General features: G+C 48.6%; 1 long non-coding RNA gene across 3 annotated transcripts in view; it reads left to right on the top strand.

Moving 5' to 3' along the window:
- Window positions 1-17426, top strand: part of LOC102548116 (uncharacterized) — a 136823-nt gene extending 119397 nt beyond the window's left edge. For 2 of the 3 annotated variants that reach the window (XR_015620482.1, XR_015620483.1), the window contains 8 exons: window positions 11471-11646; window positions 11811-11999; window positions 12485-12674; window positions 14046-14150; window positions 15055-15109; window positions 15456-15701; window positions 15829-16044; window positions 16907-17426. This is a non-coding gene — a long non-coding RNA (uncharacterized LOC102548116). The remainder of the gene's footprint in view (window positions 1-11470; window positions 11647-11810; window positions 12000-12484; window positions 12675-14045; window positions 14151-15054; window positions 15110-15455; window positions 15702-15828; window positions 16045-16906) is intronic. The other variant, XR_015620484.1, reaches the window with a different exon arrangement.
- The last annotated feature ends 468 nt before the right edge of the window (window positions 17427-17894 follow it).

Below are 17894 nucleotides of genomic sequence, written 5' to 3'. Positions count from 1 at the left end.
AAGGGATCTCTGGGGCCAGCTGACCAGTCCGTCTAGCTAAATCTATGAGTTCCAGACCCTGGCTCAAAAAGTAAAATGGAAGTGATTGAGAAAGACACGCAGTGTTTTACCTGTGGTCTCTACACTCAGGGTATACACATGCATGCGTACATGCATAGAGAGAGAGACACAGACATACAGACACATACAGAGATAGATAGATAGATAGATAGATAGATAGATAGATAGATAGATAGATAGAGATATTCTTCCTAGGTTTTCACCCTCCTGCCTTTCAAAGGTGGGTGATGTCTCCTGTCTTGGCAAGGCGACAGTAGCAGGTACCAATGGTTGGCTCAATCATGGCTATATCTAAAGCTTGAGACATCTAGCTTCTGTTTGTTGTATCTGTTTTGTGTGTGTGTGTGTGTGTGTGTGTGTGTGTGTGTGTTTGAGACAGGGCTCACTCTGTAGTCCTGGCTGTCCTAGAACTCCCTACGTGCTATTAACCTCACAGGTTGAGAATATGACCACCTATAGTTTTGAGCCATATTTGAAGCAAGCTTAATTAAATACTGGCCAGGATGACGGACTCTGGCAAGGTTCATTCCAGGGTCATATTTTGGAGAGGCTTAAAAAGGCAAACCCATAAGGCCATAGTATTTCCCATCAGGCTTAGTCAGGGGCAAATGCACATCCTGAGGTATTTCCTGCCCGCGTACCTCTTGACTACTTGTGATCAAGCACATTCGCAGGAGTTGAGTCAAACAAACTTGTTTCAGGGAGCAAAAGCGTGCAGCTTGGTATCTGACCTAAATAGCCTCCAGCATTTTAGAAAGTATCTGTCCTTGGGTAAGGGGGTCACAGCTGAGAGACATTTTTGCTTTATGGCTCTCTTAGGCAAAGTAATTAAAACTTAAACTTTTGGCTGTCATAGTAGACCAGGCTGGCTTCGAACTCACAGAGATTTGCCTGCCCCTGCCTCCCGAGTGCTGGGATTAAAAGTGTGGATCACCTCACTCCACTCTCTATTTCCTTTTTAAGTGTCCTATAGACTTCCTTCTATGTCAGACCTGGGGTAAACCAAGCACTGAGAACAGTATTGTTATTGACAGGTTCGTTTGGACTAGTCATAGGTAGAAAACCAGGGATAGCAGTTCCTGTCATGTCACTTGGAGGTGACATTCATCATCTGCTGGGCAACCTCCCTACCCTAGAGACTCCCTCTACCTACTTAGTCCAAGGCAGACATGAGGGAAGAAAGGCAGTTTCTCCCTGGTGACTGGACCAATTCACAACCTGCTGCTCTGGCTGGACGCTAAGCAGATCTCACTGTGTCCCCCCTTGGAGATGGCAGTGGCAGATGGGGTACATTTGCATGACACCAGCTTCAAGTTGTGCCAGTGAGGAGATACTGTCCCACGAAGCAGGGTGGAGTCTTAGCAGCCTGGAGTCCCAGCTTTGAGCTGTATTTCCCTGCACTACTGAAAGGCCGATGTAGGTAGTGAGAGTGGACTCTTCATGGGGACTCTGAGGAGGAGGGAGGGTCCTCATAGAAGATACAGTAGCCGTGCAATTTCTGGGGTTACCAACCCTTCTGAAGCCTGAGGAGCTGGGCCCACACCTCACTCCATTTTTTTTTTTATCTCAGTGACTCTCAGCACAGGGAATCACCAGAACGCATTTGTAGCTTCCTGAAAACACCCGTTCCCCAAATCCCTTCACAGGCAGCTCAGAGCATGGCAGAAGGCACGGCCTCTTTCCCCAAACCCTCATCTCCTTGAGTTCTATGAGTAGGGCTCCCCACAAACCTCTCCTTTTGATACAGTCTCATGTAGCCAAGACTGGCCTCAAACTGACTCTGTAGCCCAGGTTAACCCTGATGCCCATTGTACAGGGCTCTGGGATTATGAGTGTGCATGGTCACTTCCAATTTTGTGTCCAAACCCAGGCTCTGTGTTTGCTCAGCGAGCATTCCACCAGTGGAGATACAGCCCAGTCCTGGCTTTGCTCTCTTAACAAAGTGGCCCGTACACTGAGAATGGCCTGGATCTCTTTAGTCCCATTGTGGGGACCTCAGGCTTTATTTTTACACAGTGGCACTATGCCAGCTAGAAGTGCATCACGACATTTGCTACGTCCCTAGTTCCTGTGTGACCCTCTTCATGCTACCCAGGCCCATCTCTTGACAAAGCCCCTTGTCACCCCTTTGTAGTGTTTCTTGGAGCTTAGATACTCAGTGCCAGGTGTCAGTCACACCCTTTCTTCTTGCTCCAGGGACACTGAGAAGCTCACAGAGTACCCGACTGTTTCTAGCAACCCATGAACAGACCCATGGAGTCAGTTCAGGACAAGCAAACCACTCACTAAGGACTCTGGACACTCCGGGTGGCATTTCTGACACCCAGGGGCTTTGGGAGGCTCTGACAGCTACTGGTGGGGGCTGGGAGACAGGTAGAAGGAGAGGGAAATACATTTTTAAAGATAACCTGGAGGCAAATATAATATTTATACTTATTTATCCTCAGAGCTCACTCGCAAGGCCCCAGACATGTCTAATGAGCAGGAATTGCAAAATGGCCACGGGTCCTACTTGTTTGCCTTTGCCGAGTCTCCTAGCAGTCACACGGACCCATATTTTTCAACTGTGCAACCGCTGCAGGCAAAACGGCTGTAAGGAACACCAGAGCTTGTAGCAAGTGTCTGACTCCCAGAGGCATGGAACCACAAAACTGCCAACCCAGGAAAATGAGGTGCTCCCGTCCCCTCCCCTTCACAGAACATAGAGCTTCCACGTATGCCCGAGCTCCGGGTGCTGACATACATATGCACACATACACACTTACTATGAAGTTCACGGAGATCTTCTGTACCTTCGTGCTTCTTTCACAGGCCTGTGGACACATCCCTGTCCAGTTCCATATACACTGTCTGACAGGTGCAGCGTAGGGCACAGCAGGGCAGGATGCTTGATAGCTACAGTCTTGTTCTGGTCAGGACTCTTACGTGTTCTGGCCATAGATCATCAATGTGGTCTCCTGAAACATCAGGATGGCTCGGCAGGTAAGGGTGCTTTGCCACCAAGCCTGAGTTCAGTCCCTAAAACTCATGTGGTGGGAAGAGAAAGCCAACTTCCGCAAGTTGTTGTCTGACCTCCTTATGTGTCACATATGAACAGAGAGAGAGAGAGAGAGAGAGAGAGAGAGAATAAATGAATAGAAAAAATAAGCATAGGGTTGGGGATTTAGCTCAGTGGTAGAGCGCTTGCCTAGGAAGCGCAAGGCCCTGGGTTCGGTCCCCAGCTCTGAAAAAAAGAACCAAAAAAGAAAAAAAAAAAAGAAAAAATAAGCATGGTGTCCTATGTCTATAAGGATAATAAAGATTTTAGAGAGAAGAGAATGACAGAATTCCCTATCTGGTTAAGTTTAACTCAAGTAGCCATGCAGAGCATCTATATGTATAACTATATAAATACATTACAGATACATATGCATGCATTCAAACAGAAAAATATATGGTTATAAATAAACGTGTGCATATGCAAATGCTACACAATTAGACTGGGGTTGGCTTCTGGGCCATACTCTTGGGCACCGGTGACGCCCTTAACTGTGGGGAGTGCATCTGCCCTGGCTAGGTCCTGAGTCTTTAGACTAGCTTAGGCTTGCTGCTGTGTGTGTTGAAATTACTGCTACTCCCCTTTAGTACTTACTACGGTTGTTGCCTGAGTGCTGTCTGTGATGCTGGCTTTCCCAGGCTGCAGGGAGGGAGGGCCATATTTCTTTGCTCAGCGTTTACTAAGAAGGTACTCGGTAAAGAGAAAGGTGACTGAAGTCAGGACCCCTCTCTGCTGTTGTGTGTCCTTTCTGTGTCCTCTGACCATCAAGTGGGCACCAGGAGGCCTGTTTCTTTTAATGCTAACAGCAGTGAATGCCCCAGCTCTGTCTGAAATGTGCAGCTATCAGAAAGAACACAAGCCCTGCAATTTCTGACAAAGTGATCTCAGACTCTGGGCTGCTGGCAACCTGGGTAACTGGGGAATGGCACCTCTCCACACATGTTTACACTAATTGGTTGCTAGCTGGTAATGGTTGGTGCTGTTTGAGGAAAACTGTAGGACTTTTAGGGGTCAAGGTTTTGCTTTAAGAAGCAGATCTTTGGGGGTTGGGGATTTAGCTCAGTGGTAGAGTGCTTGCCTAGGAAGCACAAGGCCCTGGGTTCGGTCCCCAGCTCCGAAAAAAAGAACCAAAAAAAAAAAAAAAAAAAAAAAAGAAGCAGATCTTTTCAGAGCAGGCCTTGAGGGTAATAGCCTGGCCCTAATTCTTAGCTCATCTCTGGCCTTCGTGATGTGACCAGCTACCTCAATGCTTAAGCCAACAGAGACAGAGTCTCACCACCATACCTTCCCCACCATGATGTACTGTACCCCTTGAGCTGCTTCTAGGTGTGTGGTCACAGCAAAGAGAAATGTAACTCACATGCCCTGTTCACATGAGGTGAATTTCTTCCTCATGAGGTTGGAGGTTTATGCCCACAAGGTCAGTCTACAGCTCTGCCTGGGCTCAGTGGAATGATTTTCTTGCATGTAGGACAGTCAGCTGGAGTGGGGGACCCTGGCACAATCTCCCTTTTCCTTTTCTTCCGGAATTTTAGGAAAAAGGCTCCCATCAAATCTCAAGAGCTGATAGGAAGCAAAGATCATGATAGTTAGGTCCAAACAGTGTCCATTTATATCCTGATTCTGGTATCGGTATCATTTCCCCCTGCCTTGTACACGGGGCTCAGCCCTGAAAACTGCGTTTCCAGGGCTCAGTGCTCCTACAAGGAGACAGGAAGCAGAGATGGGAGAATCTCTATGAACCTGTGGTCCCTGATATATGCTGTGGGAAACAAAACAACCTAAAGGCTGCGTCTCAAGCAAGGTGGAAGTCAAGGACCAATACCTGAGAATGTCCTCTGACTTGCACACCACATATGCTATGATGTGTGTTTTATATGCCCCCATTACATCCCCCCTCTTTCAATCTCTTTCTCCATCCCTCTCTTCTCCTCTTTCTTCCTCTCTCTGTCTTAATCTTGTTCCCTTTCTCCTCTCACTTTTTCTCTCAATCTGTCTCTGTCTCTTTGTCTCTCTGTCTCTCTCTCTCTCTGTCTCTCTCTCTCTCTCTCACGCACGCACGCACGCACGCGGGGACCATTGAACTCTGTCTTCAGAACAATTGGTCCCACCACTGAATAAATCCTGAGACCTGCCACCCAGTCACCCCTGCCCCTCTCTCCTATTCCTACCTCAGCTGTTCTCATGCCTGTCATTTTAAGGGATGTGGGGTAATGTCTCATCTGTATCTCACTGAATTTTGGTTTAGCTCATGTAATAGGGAGGAATATAGGTAAGCAAGTTGCTACAATGACTACATTTGTTGCAGGAGCGTATTTGTTACTTTTGTGCCACTTGTGATAAAATACCTGGTGGAAATAACATTCGTAAGGAAAAAGATCTATATTGGCTCAGGGATTCTGGAGATTTCAATGCTTCCTCTCAAGGAAGGTGTGGCGGGGCAGCTCCATTTATGGTGGTGGGAATGTGAAGTAGCTAGTACTCCTGTGGTGGTAGACCAGAAGGCTGAAACAGCCAGTCGGGAACTGGGATGTGGATGAGCATCAGAGGTTTGTCTCTAGTGACAGTCACACTCCCTCTAGCCAGGTTCCCCTTGCAAAGGCTCCACAGCCCTAAAAATAGGTCTACAAGCTGAGGACCGAGTACTTAAAGCCTGGGGTGGGGGAAAACGCTCTGGATTCAAACCACAACAAGCTAAAAGACAGCTTTTAGCAAAACTTCCTGAAAGCATTGACACTGTGTGGCTGTAGCTATTAAATAGGGCTGTGAATGAAAGAGGGTTTGTAGAGGGGGTGGGAGTCAGTGGAGAAATATCCATTAAAAAGGACCATGAGTCTCTTTGACTTGAGGACTCTCAGCCCCTGAGATATTAATATCATTTGAGAATCTCTGAAAGAGAGCCCAAGTCCATAGATTTCTAGTTTGTTCCACTTGGGAACCTGGCCCAGCCCACACAGCCCAGATGTTGCTGTGACTTGAGCCCCAAGCATACCATGGTCTGTCAGACAACTCTTCTCTTATCCTCCTGAAGGCAGGAGTGGGTGGTTGCTGCTTTGGAGCACGTAGAAGAGGAACCAAAGGAAACTCTTTCAACCAGGGACCTAGAGCTCATGCTGGAAAAACAAGAGTGTTTTGTCCCAAGGGGCAAGTGTCCATGTGATCACCTCCCAGTGAGCCTCACAGACCAGTTTCTGGCTTCAGGCTCCCCCAAGGACAGGGCTCCTTCTTGATGTATGACCTTTTCAAGAGGCGTCTTAGGGGAAGTGGGTCTCCAGCTGGGCCCCTGACCCTCTGCCCTCTCCAGTTTGGAGCCATTGGGGGAAGGACTACTTGCAATGGTGACTCAGCCCTTGGCCATGGGTGGCTGGGCTGCATTGGCTAGGCGGAGTCCCTGCAGCTGGCTGGGTTGGCTTCCGCTGGTCTGGGTCCTGTACTTTCTTCCCTTCACCCTTGACTTTTAATTTTGGAAGTTTTCAAACCTATGGACAAGTTTGGAAGAATAGTGATATTCTTACCCATGAAGACTGCTTGCAGTGTCTGTTGAAACTATTCTCTACATGGTTACAGCCAGCTCTTTTTGGTATAGTATTTGCAGGTGAGTTGGAATATTGTGGCTTTCATCTCCAAATACTCCTAAGAATAGGGAGGTCCTTTATAGTTGCAAGGTCGCTGTTGCACCCTGAGAAAATCAACAGCCGTTCCAAAGGAGCACCCCAGTTCAGTTGCATTTCCTAAGAGTTCTAAAATAAGGTTTTACATTTTTTTTTTGTTTAAAGTAAATCATTTGAACTCTGGGCTGAGAGGATGTTTCAGTGCTTGCGTGAGGACCTGAGTTGGATCTCCGGTACCTACATAATAAAAGGTGGGTATGGTGGTGACAGTTTGTAATCCCAGGGATGGGGAACTGGTGACAGACAGATCCCTGCTTTCTTGGACAGCCAGCTTAGCCTATTTGAGCTCCAGGCCAGTAAGAGACCCTGTCTAAAAAAATTGGTGACTGGGACTAGAGAGATGGTTATGGCTTCAGAGTTCTTTTTTTTTTTTTTTTTTTTTCCTTTTTTTCGGAGCCGGGGACCGAACCCAGGGCCTTGCACTTGCTAGGCAAGCGTTCTACCACTGAGCCAAATCCCCAACCCTGGCTTCAGAGTTCTTACTGCTCTTTTAGGGGTGCTCTTTTAGCTTCCAGCACCCAAGGCAGGTAGCTCCCAATCACATGTAATTGCAACTCCAGGAAATAAACACCCTCTCTGGCTTCTATAGGCACCTGAACACATACAGCACCACACGCAGACTTAAATATACCCGTGAATAAAAATAAAATAAATCCTGAGAAATTAATTATTTTTAAAAGGTAGATGGTACTTAAGGAACGGCTACACTTGAGGCTGGACTCTAGCCTTCACACACACATGCATGCACGCATGCAACCTTATATATGAACAACTGCATATGCATGTACAGCCTCATACATATGGAATATCTGTGTGTACACGTGCAACCTCACACATGTGCAGCCTTATGTATATGAATATGTGTGTACCTACATGGTAGCTTCTACAAAGAATATGCATGCTTTACACATGAATGCATGCGTGTACGCGTGTAGCCTCACACATATGAACACATGTGTGCACACACATTTGAGCTGGCACCTACCCAGGTAATACATTTTTATGTTTTACATTTGATCTTTTAAGAGTCTTCTTAACTTTTTTTCTTACCATATTTAATTTTCAAAGATGGTAGACTTTTTAGTTTGGTACAGATTTCCTGTTAAATTTATTGACTTGTTTTCTCCTGATATCATTTAACTTGCTCCCTAATTCCTGATTTTGTCATAAACTAAAGTTAGTCCTAGTTGTCAGCACCTAGCTGCTGAGACTCTTAGTGTACAAGCTTCACAAGGCCCCAGTGGTTGCTTTTACCAGAACTGTGCCCACATTTATTCGATCCTTCCTTCCTTCCTTCCTTCCTTCCTTCCTTCCTTCCTTCCTTCCTTCCTTCCTTCCTTCTTCCTTCCTTCCTTTCTTCTTCCTTCCTTCCTTTCTTTCTTTCTTTCCTTTTTTGAGACAGGTTATGCTTTGTAGCCCAGGCTAGGCTGCAACACCTGCTCCTTCTACCTCAGCCCCTGAAGACTTAGATTATAGCATGTGCTACCAGACCTTGATTTTCTTAGCTTCCTTGATATGCAACTTGAAACCCTGACAGAGATTTAATAAGATCGCCTGCTCTATGCCAGCCCTTTGAGGAACTTCTTGGGAAAATATTTCTCATTAGTGTGTGTGTGTGTGTGTGTGTGTGTGTGTGTGTGTGTGTGTGTGTACACGTGCGTGTGATGTGCATGGGGGCATACATACCATGCCATGCATGTGGATGTCAGGGGACAGCTCTGTGGAGTCAGTTTTCTCCTTTTTCCTTTTTGTAGATTCCAGGGATTGAACTCCGCTCATCAGTCTGGCACGGCAAGCACCTCTACTTGCTAAGCCATCTCTCTGGCCCCCTTGGCAGAGTTTCCTATTTGGACCCACAAAAAAAAACATTTTGAGGAAAGGGTATTTCCTTTACAGATGAAAATCTGAGGTTCAGAAGTGTCAAGGTGGGGAAAGGAATTATTATGTTTTTTTCTTTATTTTTTGAGATAGGGGCTCACTATGTAGCCCTGGCTGACCTGGTACTGGTTAGATAGATCAGGCTGACCTCCAACCCACAGAGATCTGCCCACATCCACCTCCCAAGTGCCCCAGCACTTTAATCCCATTAAAGGTGTGTGCCACCACACCTTGTATACCACTCATTGTATTGGCAGTGTGAGCCCTCTACCACCCAATTACACGTTGGCCCCTTGTAGCCTTCCCCTAAGACCGTTTCCTCCTCAGCCCTTATGTGTGCATTCCCTTCTGGTCTGCCTCACCTTTGCACCCCATACCTTTTGCTTCTTTGAGGTTGCTTGGGCTGGATGCCCAGCCCTGCGGCACCCCGAGTTAATTTATTCCCCAGTGCCCATCTCCAGTGCTATCTTGAAGAAACTGCTCCCAGCTCATCTCCATCCAAATGCAGTCTTGCCGGCTTTCGCTCGCACTGCCGGCTCAGTATTGCTTCCTGTGTGATGCACAAGCTTTGCTTGTGGCTTGTAGAACTCGCTCGCTCGCTCGCAGGAGTCAAGGGCTCAAATTCCAGGTCCTTCACACCCTGTGCGACCCCGAGTGTGTCCATCACCTGAAACTTCATTTTCCTCATTTCTAAGGGAGAAAAGGCTGGGAAGGTCAGGACTTCACGATGCTTCGGAATCCAGTGATGCTACTGCAGATTGCTCCACAGGGTGAAAAGGAGCTCCTGGCAGACTCTGAGGCCCTGCTTGTTGCATTCCCTACCCAGACACCATGTGCAACCTGACACAGAACAGCTGTGGATGTCCTCAGGGTCATTTCCCCCAAATACCAAATGGGTCCCTGCAGATACCACAGACCTGGGGCTTGCCTATGTTCTTTTGGCATTTCTTCATCACCCCCTCAGTGTGGGGCAAGACTTGGCTGGGCCCACAGCCAGCAATAAAGCGGATGCTAATCATATCATTATATGCTGAATAATTAACTGTCATTTAAATATTCATATGTTGTTGGGGGCAAGGCCTTTTATCAGCATCTGGGGATATGTCAGCAGAGGAAAGAGATGGATGTCGCCAAGGCTGACTTTGCCTGTGAAGGGCGACCTGGGGTCCAGGGAGAGTCATTGCAGTGGCCACCAGACAGTCAGCTAATATATATAACCGCAATATTCTCACGTGATAAACGGCAACTTCATAAACGCTTGATGCATATGAGCAAGCCTAAAACAATATTGGAAGCATTAATTTCATTTGACTAATGCTTATCTATATTTTATTCTGTTCCCGTCTCTAAAGAAGCCCCTCTTCCTTTCAAGGGGAGGGCGGTAGGCCTGGAGGGCCACTGATGGGCTATGGCAGCCAAGGGGGGCAGTTTCTGTTAGTCCTGCCTTTAGGATGACGAGATTTGAGACTGGCTCTGAGATTCGAAGGCTTGCCTGAGAGTCTGTGTCTAGCTCTGTGAGTTAAGTCCTCGAGAGTGGCATGGGTGTCTTGGGTGTGGCTAGGTAAAGCTAAGTTATATAGGTGCCCTCTTGCTGTCAGGGATGACTCAAGAGGGGAGGCCCTGAGGACAGAAGTATGGGCAGGTGGGGAGTGTTATAAAGTGAGTCTTCTGTGGTGAGGTGTGGGTGGGTGTAGTGGTTTGAATATGCTTGGCCCAGAAGTGGCACTATTAGGAGGTATGGCCTTGTTGGAGGAAGTTTGTCAGTGTAGAGGGTGGGCAATGAGACCCTCCTCTTAACTATGTGGGAGTCAGTCTTCTCTTAGCTGCTTTCAGATGAAGATGTAGAACTCTAAGCTCCTCCAGCGCCATGCCTGCCTGGATGATGCCATGTTCCTGCCTTGAGGATAATGGACTGAACCTCGGAATCTGTAAGCCAGCCCCAATTAAATGGTGTCCTTATGAACGTTGCCTTGGTTATGGTATCTGTTCACAGCAGTAAAACCTTACCTAAGACAGAGGGGAAGGGACCTGGAGGAGAGAAAGAGAACAGAGGAAGGAACAAGAAAGCCAAGAGGGAGAGAATGAATGGCACCTGCAGACTGGTGATGGGGGAGCAAAGCAGCTTGGCAGGGGGTTGGTTCTAGAGTTGGATAGCCATGGGCTGGGCTTTAGCTGTGTCTTTAACTAGCTGTAGGACCTCTGAATCCTCTTTTTCAACCCTCAGTTCCCGCTTGTAAAATAGGACACCCAGTGCTTAGCAGATGGGTTTATTGTCCATTCTGTGCGAATTCTAAGGGACTTAAAACTGCCAGCTTTAAGTGATGTTTCTAAACACGTTGGCGGGTTGATGGCTTACTGGGCTCCTCTTCTGGGGTCTCACAGAGCTCCATCAAGTGTCAACTGGGGTCATCGATTGGAAGGCTTGAATTGTGGGGGGTGGTAGCGGTGATGTTGGTGGTAATGTAGTTGGTGATAGTGGTGGCAGTGGCAGCGCTGATGGTGGTAATGATGGTGATGGTAATGGCGGTGGTGACAGTGGTGGAAATGGCAATGATGATGTCAGTGGTGACGTCGGGGTGATGTCCATGGTGATAGTGGTGGTGATGGTGGTGATGGTGGTGGTGAGGTCAGTGGTGATGTCTGTAATGGCTGTAGTGATGGTGGTGGTGAGGTCGGTGGTGATGTTGGTGATGGTGATGGTGGTGGTGGTGGTAAGGTCGGTGGTGATGTTGGTGATGGTGATGGTGATGGTAATGGTGATGGCGGTGGTGGGTGTCTGCTTTCAAGAACTCTCTGCAGTCTGCTGACTTTTATTTCCTTTCAGGATCTGACTCTGGCTGGTTGTCTGCTAAGGAGACCCTCAATTCTGAATGGCCCATGGGGATTTCTTCAGTTTAGCTGCTGACTACCTTAAGCAAAAGCCTGTACCTAAGACAGAGCTTATACAATGCAGAATCATGAAGCATGGAGGGACACTGTCACCTTCCCCGGTTTATTAGAGTAAGCGACAGGCTCTGCCCACATATATGGGAGGGTACAGTACAGGTTGGGTCGTTTAGTGACCCTCAAGTCTTTACATCATATCTGACAAGGATGACAGAAAGTGCTCAGTACTGGGTATTCACTGTCCCTGTATTTTGTGAACATTCTCATCTGACCCACAGAACAACTCAGGAAGAGCAGCAACTGCCATCACTGTACCAATGAAGGACTGTGGAGATCAAGGAACCCTGATCCCTACCAGGGGAAAGCAGGGCCACCGTGGAATTGGTCATAGACACTGTGTGATCCAACACCCATGATTGTCAGTGAAGCCAAACCTCAGAAGACTCTCAGGGCATGCCCTGGCCCAGGTATGTCAGTAACCAACCCCTCAATAACCCACTTGGTACTTGACTTCCTTTGGCAGCCATTGTCTGTACCCTGTGCCCCACTACCTTCGCACACCCTGAATGTTCACAGGACCGTAACGTGGGTGCATGTAAACTGCAGTGCACTTGGGGCAAAATGAGAACCGCAGGGGATGACCCTGGGCATGGTTCTCTTTACTCAAAGTGCTTGCCTATTGGTGCCTCACTCATTCGCAGCTGCTGTCTTACCAGACTGGACAGTCTCAGCACACATCTCTCGTCTTACGATCTGAGGATCAGAAGCCTAAGTTTTCACTGGACTAAAATTAAGGTGTGGGTGGGGTTAAAAGGTCAAGGGGTCGCTCCATCTCCTTGTCGTCCTAGTTTCCTTAGCTCTGGGCCCCTTCCTACATCACCATAGCCAGCCCTAACGGTCACACCTCTCTCACGGGGCATCGCTCGGTCTTCACTCCTCTTCTCCCTTCCAGTTCCACTTTGTCAGGGCCCATGGCAACACTGGGTCATGCAGGTGACCCAGGACAAGCTCCCTGTTGTAAAGCCAGCTGGTTAGCAACTCACTTCACCCACAGCCTTCATTCCCCGCGGACCAAGCGACGTAGCAGATTCTCGGTGTCCAAGATAAGGACTCTAGCATCATCTGCCTAGCGTCTTCTGTCGGTTAGTTCTTTTGTCTGTTGTGCCAGCAGGGGATTGTGGGTTAGAGGCTAGGGCTCCTGCCCGAGGTTCATCCTTTACTTCCGCACTGACCGCCCTTAGCTCGCTGCCAGAGTCTGGAGCTCACACTGGAGCCAAACAAAATGTCAATTTATTCTCCAGATAGGAGATGACGAGAAAGGGTAATACTCGGAAAGGAAAGAAGACGAAAGGAGAGGGGAGGGGAGGGGAAGAAAAAGGTATGGGAGAGAAGACGCATGTTACGTTTATACATTTTGAAACTTTGTGCTGGCCCATAGGCTGCCAGTTTGTTCCTGTGGTTCCTATCAGACCGAACCTCCGAACATGAGCCAAGGTGGAAGCTACAGAGAGATCAGCCAACACTTTTGTCATTGGGCCACCCGCGTCATGTCCCTGAGCATGTGAACAGGTCTCCTCTGGGCTAGAGTGCCCAGAGCTGCAGCCTGCGCCCTGTGCCCCGTGGCAGGATGTCTTGTGCCATACACAACCTACACGTGCTCTGTGGCTCTGCCCTGCTGTCTCACACAGCCTGTGACACAAAGCGCCAGTGTGGGCAGCGTGCTTGTTGAACGTGTAATTGAATGGAGCCCAGTGCCTTTCGTTCACTCCGCATCCTGCTCAGGGACCTGTGACCTCCTTCATTGCGCTTGGCTCTTCCGAGCAGGCTCTAGCCACAGGCACCGTGGATACTGTATGCATGAGTGTGAGCATCAATTACGGGCTTCGTTGACCTGGAACCCAAAGTGGAAGTCTGCGCAGGAAGTGACCATGGCCTGGGCTGGAAAGGCCAGGCCAGGGAGCTGAACCATGGGGCTTCTGGCCTGCCCTTGCAGCTGCCCCAGCTGCTTCCTTCCCAGTCTCTGCCCCCACCCCCAGCCCCCATGCATTCGAGATTCCCGGGAGGTCGAGCCTGGTGTAATTACAGGGTATCTGCTGCCTCCCTATAAATCTAATAGACTTTTTGGCCTTGTCAGATTAAAACTTACCTATCAACCCGCCGCAGTCCTCTAGATCTCCCTAAATCTGTACTTGGGAGAGAATTTATGGCCAGGAATTGCATTTTGCAAAATGATTAAAGTTGCCAAACAGCCATAAAAAGTTGCAGGAGGAGATACGGTTTTTTTGAAAGTCTGCTTAATTTATAAGGGGTGGAAGGTTTATTGTCATTTAGAGTCCACAGCCAGGCAGCGATGGAGCGTTTGGCGGCAGCTGTGCACATCTGCTTCTGCTTTATGCCTTTTACATGTTTTTAAATTGCCCTGTTTGAATCTGCAGCCGCCAAAGCATCCCGGTCTGCAGAAGGGTGGTTAACTCCTGCCCTCTGACGCTGGCCTCTCATGCCCTATTCCTCAGACGACCCGACTCGCCTCCCAGAAGTGTTCCTGGGTGATCCCGTCTCACGCCGACTGCTCCATGCCTTCCTGTCATCGGCCAGTCCCACCAGCAGAGCCCTCACGTGTGCGAAGCTTTCAAGTCTATAGGCGGGTTTCGCGTGCCGCGTCTTAACACTTGTCTCCCTGGATTAAATGATTAAACGAGATCAAACACTCAAGGCTCTAAACGACCGGTGTTACCTCTTGAGCTGATAAATAGAATTAGGGCTCCCGTTTATTGACCGAATGCGAGATGCCAGACCTCTGCTCCTCACTCCTCCTGCATTAGTTCACAGACTCTTGGCTGCCGCTGTGGGAGACAGCTGTCAGTTGTACCTGGGTTTTGGGAAGTGTGAAGAACTTAAAGCCAAGGTCGTGAAGTCAACACTCAAGCACATTAGCTAACTATTGGCAATGTCATTAGGGCAAGCATCTCACTTGTCTGTCTCCCGGGCTGGCACAGAGCAGACCCTGAGTGGATCCTGTTGAGGGCGAGCCTGCATGAACTGAGCTGTCCTAGTTGCTGTCTCTTATCCCCGCCCCGCCTCCCCTTCTCCTTACAGGCATCAGACCCTGGATCATCAGAAGTCTAACTTAGCGCTCAGTCTGGTGTCTGACGTATTATAGTTCTTGATTCGCTGGAAAGAGGACTGAATACAGTCAATCCCAACAAACCTCTGAGGACGGTTTTAGGAACTCCATCGTGCGGGAGGGAGGGGCCTGAGGGTGTGTGACACCTGTTCAAATACAGCGTCAGAGCCAGGATTTGGATTCGTTTTTTGTTTCTTTGTTTTGTTTTCTCACCAGCGCCCGCCCACCTAACCACCTGGCAGACGTTTGGGGGGCTGGGGGAGATTCGGAAGTGTTTCTTCTTCACCACCATCCTGTCTAGTATCTATTAAATACCCATCACTCACCAGCTGCAGACATTCTCCAGAAAGCCCCAGAACACCTTCCCAGAGGTGTCTGTTATTCTTCCCATTTTACAGATGTGGAAGCAGGTTGAAGGAGGCTGCCTAGTAACTGACTGATCTGATTCCTGAGGTAAGGGTCAGAGTGACTGGGATAAAGGCCAGCGAGGGATGCCCTGGAAACCCAGCAGAGGAGGGTCAGGAGAAGCTTCTAGAAAGCTGTTTTTCCAACTGGCGCTTTGGCAGACTGTTGATAAGAATTGTTCTCTGTGCGAGCGAGAGCAGAGCTGGGTGGAACATGAGCATTTTAGCCTGGCCTGGGGTGTCCTGTGTTCCTTCTGGCTTCACTCTTGGACCTGTCCTCCCCTGCCATGGGGAGATGCGCAGTTGGGAGGCTCGGGTCTGTAGGCTGGTGTGTCCAACTGGTCCTTAAGGTTTCTCTCAGCCCCATCCACATTTTCTCCTCTTTTCCCCCCTAGCCTCCTGCCAGCGCCATGGAGTGAAGAGAAGTTTGGCCCTGGGATGATGAGATGGATCCACTTGGATGTTCTCCGGCCCCACCCCCACCCCGCATCCTTGTCCCTCCATCCTTGCTGTACAAGTGGTCTGCCTTCGTGCTCACAGCCAGGCTCAGCAGGGAGAGTAGCCTCGTCCTTGGATTTCCCTGCTTCCCAGACACTGCAGACAACTAAAGCCTGGTCTAGGCTCGTCCCCCCCACTCCCGGGTGGGCGCATTTATTCTTTCTCTCATTCATTTGTTGATTCATTCAACCAGTAGTTTCTGAGCTCTTAGGGTCTGCTAGACTGGGAACACAGCAGCGACCCCAGCTGACCAGTCTGTTGTCTTCACAGAGGTTACCCCACTGACTGGATAGACACGTCGGTTTTTAGTGAGCAACCCAGGCCTTGATGTGAGTAATACCTGAGGCATGGTGGGAAGTGCCTGGCTATTGCTTTGGTTCGCAGACAGAGATCTCATCTCCACCACAAGAGGGGACGTCTGCAGGGGGATCTGAGTATGATGAAGCTATTCAAAGGAAGATCCAGATACAGAACATCCCATACTCGGTGAGCAAGAAGTGCAAAGGCCCTGGGGTCGGAGGGAACTTTTCCAACTCCAGGAACTGGAGGAGTCTGGGGCTTAGAGGTGACAACAGGCCAGGATCATGGTGACACTTTCTATTTCCCTGTAAGTACAGTAGCAGCTCTTGGGGACTTGGGTCTAGGGAAACCTCTGACTTGATTTCTATCTCTCTCTCTCTGCCTTTTGTACTGATAGCAGAGAGACCATGAAGAGCTCTGTGTCTAGGGGATGACTTAGTTATTATTTAAGAGCCTGCATGCAAACATGAAGACCAGAGTTCAGTCAAACGAGCTGGGCATGGTGTCATGAGGTTGCAATCCTAGAGATGGAGAGAAGGAGACAGGAGCCTTCTTGGGACAAGCTGGTTAGTCAGTCTAGGCAAATAAATGAGCTTCCGGTTCAGGAGAGACTCTGTCTCAAAGGAGGTGAATGCTGTTGTTGATGACATCATCCAAAATTGTCTTTTGCCTTTCACACACTTTCATGCAAGCATGTATGTGTGCGCGCGCACATACACACACACACATATACACGCACGTGCACACATGTGCACACACACACGAAAAATTAATTGTTCCAGTTACTTGTCTGACATCACAGTCTTCCACAGATACTCAGTGCCCCACCCTAGCTCCTTAAGGTCTTACGCCAACATATTACTTTCCAGGGACGCCTTTGCCCATTCTTCTTGCAAAGTCTCTGATGACTCTCAGGATCCAGCTCCGGGGCATCCTTCTGGGGAGCCCTTTACCCTCTCCCTTGGCAGGATAAATTCACATTCTCACTGTCATTACCAGTTCTACCCATGGGCACATACAGCGTGTTTCTCGTTTCTCTTTCCACTAGGTCAGGAGTCATTCCAGCACCAACATCTGACTCCGATGCTCTCGTAGACCACAGGCCTTTTCTAGCCAGCTCTGGGAGTGGTGTCTGACAAATGCTTTCTGGGCTGACGTGAGTTTTTTGCGTACTCTAGCAGAAGCACTGAGTTAGCAAGTCCCCTTTGTTTGAACAAACAAGATTAGAAGCCTCCTGGTAAGGCTCAAGCCAATCTACACTTTCTGGGACTTCTGGCCTCTGGAGGGCTCCTCGGTGTTTTCTAAAAGCCAGTGAGAGTAAAAATTTGAATAGATATCTCTCAAAAGCTGGTCCTGTATTACCTTGAGACAAGTGTTTGTTAAAAAAAAAAGATTCTAGTTGCTAGAACACATCTTGTAAATACTTGTGTTTGAAAATGTACACTTCCGGGATGCTTTGCGGGTTCCTGTGCATGTTCACGTACGACTGGAAATCTGTTTGTCACAGATGCTTCCCGGGCCTGGTGGTTGTTTTCTCTTTGCTAATTAATCTACTGATGTGGAATTATGCATCTTTCTCCATAAGCTAGGAGTGTATTTAAAAGCTCATTTCCTTGCCTGAGATTCATGCAAATAAAAGTCAAAGATGATTGAAACCATGTCCTGTCTCTTTATCCCGCCTAAGGACTAACCTGGTGTGTCGGGGTGGTGTGGCCACACACATGGCAGCTTATATCCGGTCAACTGTGAGCTCGATGAGGCATCTGTGCTCCGAGTCTGGCCTGTTGCTTCAGCAAACGCTTGTTGGTAGAAGAATAGTGAATTAGCTGCTTAACTCAACTGCCTCCCTTCTCTCTGTGGCAAAGTCCAGCTTGGACTGAAACCTGCTCTTCACTCTGCAGGGGGTGTGCACCTCCTGCCCAGCACACCCTGAGTACCGTGTTGTGACTATTTCTTAAACTGGCTTGCCTTGTGTGCACGGAACAGATTGGCTAGGGTTTCGGGGTCTTGGCAACTTCCGGGTAAATGCTAGAAAT

This window comes from Rattus norvegicus, chromosome 5, assembly GCF_021556685.1.
Source record: "Rattus norvegicus strain SHRSP/BbbUtx chromosome 5, alternate assembly SHRSP_T2T, whole genome shotgun sequence".
NCBI lineage: Eukaryota > Metazoa > Chordata > Mammalia > Rodentia > Muridae > Rattus > Rattus norvegicus.
This window is presented reverse-complemented; position numbering and strand designations above follow the sequence as displayed.